Source organism: Neomonachus schauinslandi, chromosome 1 (assembly GCF_002201575.2).
Source record: "Neomonachus schauinslandi chromosome 1, ASM220157v2, whole genome shotgun sequence".
Classification (NCBI taxonomy): Eukaryota; Metazoa; Chordata; class Mammalia; order Carnivora; family Phocidae; genus Neomonachus; species Neomonachus schauinslandi.
The window spans coordinates 21,640,883-21,647,651 of NC_058403.1; the positions used below are offsets into that span (position 1 = coordinate 21,640,883).

General features: G+C 37.0%; 1 pseudogene; it reads left to right on the forward strand.

Moving 5' to 3' along the window:
• Positions 1-2,340: 2,340 nt before the first annotated feature.
• LOC110571135 lies at positions 2,341-3,199 on the forward strand (annotated as a pseudogene).
• The last annotated feature ends 3,570 nt before the right edge of the window (positions 3,200-6,769 follow it).

Here is a 6,769-nt window from a genome sequence, read left to right on the forward strand (position 1 = left end):
TGAATAGGTATGTGCTAATCTGAAATATTAAAAAATAGACATTCAAACTTATTGTTAAAATTACAGATATAACAATCCTGAGGGTGGGTGAGGGCTAGGGGGAGAAGCAAGGGTTTCTGATAATAAGTACTTATGTATTCCTTTGATGCAATAAATGTTATTTCTTACAAAAAAGTTTCTGAACAGCTTTCATCAAATCACACATCTCAACTCTTTCCTGGATTCAAGTGCACAATTACAATCATAGGTCATGTCTTCTTGATTAAACGTATATTAACAATGTTGAGTAATAAGCTACTTGTTTTTTACTGTGAAAAATTCACTGGTAGTGTTCCCATCCTATTTTAAATTCTGTTAGAGCTGATACATCTAAAAATTAATACTTAGTTCACAAAACCTATGCTTTGTAGGATCGGTAGAATGTAGTATTGCAAAATTACAGTATGATTTTATGCCATATCCTTAAAAATTCATTGAATCAGAATTATATACCTTAACTCTTCCGCTTATTATTTTGATATTGTTACACAAGTACCCCAACTATTTGGTGTCTCAAGACCCACCTATAACATAGAATAATAATGCTTTACCAACCTATCTAATAAAATTGATATTCAAACAAATTTATCATATCATTTGAACTATAACATATATTTAAACATTATTTTTGAGTATTTTACTCATCCATTTGAAAGTGTTATGTAAATGACAAAAACTCTGTATGATGTTAATTAATGACTAATGCCAGTTTCATCCAAATTTGAGGATATTGATTCAAGAATGGCTAACATGAAAAAAATAAGGTATGGAGAAATTTACTAGGTACAGATTGATAGCATTTCATTTGAAGTCCAATTAAACAAAATAAAGTTATTTTATTTATGTATGTATGTATTTATTTAAAGATTTATTTATTTATTTGAGAGAGAGAGAGCAGGGGGGAGGGGCAAAAGGAGAGGGGGAGAGAGTCCCAAGTGGACTCTGAGCTAAGCCCGGAGTCTGATGCAGGGCTCGATCTCATGACCTTGAGATCAGGACCTGAGCCCAAACCAAGAGATGGTCGCTTAACTGACTGAGCCACCCAGGCACCCCTAAGATAGTTAGTTTAATTGTGAAAATGTTGGGAGATACAGACAATCCTCAATTCCAGAATCTGGAATACTGTTAGAAAAAGAATTCTCCAGGGGTGCCTGGGTGGCTCAGTTGGTTAAGCCACTGCCTTCAGCTCAGGTCATGATCTCAGGGTCCTGGGATTGAGCCCTGCATCGGGCTCCCTGCTCGGCGGGAAGCCTGCTTCTCCCTCTCCCACTCCCCCTGCTTGTGTTCCCTTTCTCGCTGTCTCTCTCTGTCAAATAAATAAATAAAATCCTTAAAAAAAAGAAAAGAAAAACAATTTTCCATATAATTCAAATTACATGACAAAGAGTAAAGGCCATATTTTTTAAAGTGTTGTAAATGTAGCCTAGAGAAAATGTTATAAATGCATCTTAGAGAATTACACTGGCATGTCACACAAGGTATTTTATACTTAAGCAAAAGTTGACCACTTTCTGTATGGTAGGATACTGTCAATGAGAAACAAATAGCTAACTTTAGAATCATGATTAGTGATGTTTACCCTCAAAAACTGGGAAAACAGGATATTAATTCAATATCAACTTACCCTTTTTTTTGACCACAAGAATTACAAATATATTAACATCAACTTACCCTTAATTATAATCATATTCTATGGCTAAATAATCATTCATGTTTAAAAGACTTTTTGAATTAGATTACCATGAGTTTCAGAAATATACTGTTTCATTGACTCTAACATCTAGGTACATACTAAGTAATCCAACTTCAGGGTACTAGGAAATGAACAAAAATATAGAATGTGACAAGTGCTGAATATATTCTAAGTAGTTTCATATCTAAACCTGCAATTTATTGTTACAACAACATCTTGAAGTAAATTGGATTATGGTCTGAACATTACAATTGAGCAGGTAGGAGATTGAATCAACTATCACTGTAATTGGTATTGACACTGACCAGGTTGTTTTCCAAAATGTGGAAGCTGTGATAATAATAAAAAGAACATCTATGTCTGAGTGTTTTACATACATCATCTCATTTTATCTTAATTCAACAATCAGTTATGTTGCAGTTGGTCAGCCCATTGAATACTTAACGCTTAGATCCACATTGTATAAAGGAGAAATAAGGTCAAAATAAACCCAATTGTTACTCTAAATCCAAATAAGTCCCTTGTGAATTTCTGTTTCCTGAACTATCACATACTTACCGAAGATTATTTCTTTCAAAATGTAAAGGGAGCTCTTTCCCATCTTGCAAGATGGCAGGCGAAAAAGCTGAGAAGCCGGATACTAAGGAGAAGAAACCTGAAGCTAAGAAGGCTGATGCTGGTGGCAAGGCTAAGAAGGGTAACCCCAAGGCTAAAATGCCAAAGAAGGGGAAGCCCCACTGCAGCTGAAACCCTGTACTTGTCAGAGGAATTGGCAGATATTCCCGATCGGCTATGTATTCCAGAAAGGCCATGTACAAGAGGCAGCTAAATCCAGGGTTGAAAAGAAAAAGAAGGAGAAAGTTCTTGCTACTGTCACAAAACCAGTTGGTGGTGACAAGAACGGTGGTACCTGAGTGGTTAAACTTCGCAAAAAGCCTAGGTATTACCCTACTGAAGATGTGCCTCGAAAGCTGTTGAGCCACGGCAAAAACACTTTCAGTCAGCACGTGAGAAAGCTGCGAACTAGTATCACTCCAGGGACCATTTTGATCATCCTCACTGGGCGCCGCAGAGGCAAGAGGGTAGTTTTCCTGAAGCAACTGAGCAGTGGCTTGCTACTTGTGACCGGACCTCTGTCCCTCAATCGAGCTCCTCTGTGTAGAACACACCAGAAATTCGTCATTGCTACTTCTACCAAAATTGATATCAGCAGTGTGAAAATCCCCAAACATCTCACTGATGCTTACTTCAAGAAAAAGAAACTGTGCAAGCCCAGACACCAGGAGGGTGAGATCTTTGACACCGAGAAAGAGAAATAACGAGAATACAGAGCAGCGCAAGGTTGATCAGAAAGCTGTGGACTCGCAAATTCTCCCAAAAATCAAAGCTGTTCCTCAGCTTCAGGACTACCTCCGCTTTGTGTTTTCTCTCACAAATGGAGGTTACCCTCACAAATTGGTGTTCTAAATTTCTTACAAAGAACATAATTAAATAACTGATCCATTAAAAAAAAAATGTAAAGGGAGAGGCTAGTTAAAATTCCTTTTCCACTGCAGAGGCCAATCACATGCTCTCACTCTGAAACAAAGATAGGACCCTGCATTAGTTCCAAGTAATGTACAGATTACTTAAGAATTTTGCATGAAAAAGTTACCATATTCTAGGAAAAAAATAGCATTTATGAAAAAAAAATCAGTAAAAACGAACCATCCCAAAACCAATTAGATTAGTGTTTTGTGACTTATGATACATTGCCTTCTCTTAGAACAGGTTTCACCCATTTCAAGTCATTTGTTCAGCCTTGAAAAAATAAGCATTTTCTGCCATTGTTTTCTAAAGGGCAGATCATGGCTTTTCTGTTTGGTATACTATTTTCAAAATGTCACAAAATGGCAAAGAGTAAAGAATCCTAGAGACCAAGAGAAACAAGTTTTGCATATTTAATTGCAAAAGAGTGAGCATAAAAATATTCCCAAGGCTTTCAAGTAATTTTTCCTAAAATATGCGTGAATACTTCATTTATGGATATATCAAATAGAGAAATAATCATCTCTTGATTACCTGTACACAGATATCATGCTTAAGTATATTTATGATTGAAAACATTTAGAAAAATTATTCTAAAGGAGTGCATGGGTAAGATTATCATTGTTTTCAAGTCTTTGCTTCTATACCTTCCCATCCCCACGTCTGTTAGGGTAGATGATGATAACTGACTTAAAGTTATGATCAGACAGAATTTTGGAAAAACATTTGCAACTCTCTCCCTCTTGTCTAAAAATACCATTTCGGGGTGCCTGGGGGGCTCAGTCTTCAAGTGTCGGCCTTTGGCTCAGGTCATGATCTCAGGGTCCTGGGATCAATCCCCACATCAGGCTCCCTGTTCTGTGGCCGTAACAGGAAGTATGATGTCTTTTTATGATATTGTGATTTCTTATTGTTTCTATATGAGTGGAGGTTATCCATGGCCTTCTGTAACTAACCATAAGTGGAATGTCTCAAGTCCCACTTTAAAATGTATTTCTGAGTTGGATTCCCTGATGCTATGAATATAGGATGAATGTTAGAATAGATCACCATTCTCTTTGTTAAAAGAATTTGCAGGGCACCTGCATGCCTCAGTCAGTTAAGTGGCTATCTCTTGATTTCAACTCAGGTCATGACCTCAGGGTCCTGAGATCAAGCCCCATGCACTCAGGGGGGAGTCTGCTTTAGATTCTCTTTCACTCCCTCTGCCCACCCCCCCTGTTCTCTCTCTCTCTAAAATAAATAAATAAATCTTTAAAAAAAAGAATTTGCTGTTAATTCCCACATTCTTACATATATTGTATGATATCTAACATACCGTATTAACTATCCATCAGTTTTTTAAATACCTAGCTATCTGCCTCTCTGTTTATCTTTCCGTGTCTGTCATATATAAGAGGCTATGTCTTATTTTTATATTTCAAGTCTCTACTATATAGTGAGTAACAATTGTGAAATAATTATTGAATAAACAGATGAATGCATGAATGAATAAAGAAGGTTCTATAAAGTGTGTTTTCAGTGAACCAGTATAAGTGTCTTAGACATATGCTTGCAGGTGGTATGGCCACAGCAACTTCTTTCAAACCACATCGCCAAAATCAAGGGAAGTAAAAGCGAAAATGAACTTCTGGGACTTTATCAAGATAAAGGAAACATTCAACAAAACAAAGAGACAACCCACGGAAGGGGAGAAGATATTTGCAAATGACACTACAGATAAAGGGCTGGTATCCAAGATCTATAAAGAACTTCTCAAACTCAACACCCAAAAAACAAATAATCAAGTCAAAAAATGAGCAGAGACATGAACAGACACTTCTTCAAAGAAGACATACAAATGGCTAACAGACACATGAAAAAATGTTCAACATCATTAGCCATCAGGGAAATTCCAATCAAAACCACAGTAAGATACCATCTTACACCAGTTAGAATGGCAAAAATTGACAGGACAAGAAACAACAAATGTTGGAGAGGTTGTGGAGAAAGGGGAACCCTCTTACACTATTGGTGGGAATGCAAGTTGGTACAGCCACTTTGGAAAGCAGTGCAGAATTTCCTCAAAAATTTAAAAATAGAGCTACCCTATGACCCGGCAATTGCACTACTGGGTATTTACCCCAAAGATACAGATATAGTAAAAAGAAGGGCCATATGCACCCCAATGTTCATAGCAGCAATGTCCACAATAACCAAACTGTGGAAGGAGCCGAGATGCCCCTCAACAGATGAATGGATAAAGAAGATGTGGTCCATATATACAATGGAGTATTACTCAGCCATCAGAAGGGATGAATACCCACCATTTGCATCAACATGGATGAACTGGAGGAGATTATGCTAAGTGAAATAAGTCAAACAGAGAAAGACAATTACCATGTGATATCATTTATTTGTGGAACATAAGGAATAGCTTGGAGGACATTAGGAGAAGGAAGGGAAAAAAGAAGCGGAGGAAATCAGAGAGACAGAGGAACCATGAGAGACAATGGACTCTGAGAAACAAATTGAGGGTTTTAAAGGGGAGAGGGATGGGGGGATGGGTTAGCCCGGTGATGGATATTAAGGAGGACACATATTGCATGGAGCACTGGGTGTTATACACAAACAATGAATCATGGAACACTACATCAAAAACTAATGATGTACTGTATGGTGACTAACATAATAAAAACTAATTAGAATTAAAAATTAATGAATAAATATAAAAATTAAATAATTATGCACAAGGTTTTATTTTTGATTAAAATCTAAAAATCGGGCGCCTGGGTGGCTCAGTTGGTTGGGCGACTGCCTTCGGCTCAGGTCATGATCCTGGAGTCCTGGGATCGAGTCCCACGTCGGGCTCCCTGCTCGGCAGGGAGCCTGCTTCTCCCTCTGACCCTCCCCCCTCTCATGTGCTCTCTCTCTCTCTCAAATAAATAAATAAAATCTTTAAAAAAAAATCTAAAAATCATTTTATATAATTATGGAAAAGCTAGGATAGGAGATAAAACATTATCAAATAGAAAAATTGAGTATTAATTATTGCCTTTAGACCCCACACTTGGTTCCTCAGGGTGCCACCTGTTGTGATCTTACTTCAGCTTACTAATTTTTACCCACAGATTTTGGGAAGGAAGTGAAGAGTATTTTTTTTTTTGAGAAAAAAATTTATTCAGTTTTAAGGTCTTTTTTTACTGGTGTCCAATTTCTTCATCTGACTTGCTTGTGTAATGGTTGACACACTTGCTTTGCTTTTGTCTCTGGTACTTGTATGTATGGTCCCTGCTTCTTGAATACATGAGTTCAGATTAACGTATAAGTGGCAACAAGTTAGCACTTCTCAGAGGAGTCATGGTGATAAGTTAAGAAAAGAACCAGTGCATTCTAAAGTACCAATAATGTCACAATGTTAGTTCTTATGTGATTCCTCAAATACGAAGGATAAATAACTATAATAACAAATATAATAAAAAATAATGCAGGGAGAAGAGAATGTCAATGGTATGGCTTTCTAGTTTTGGT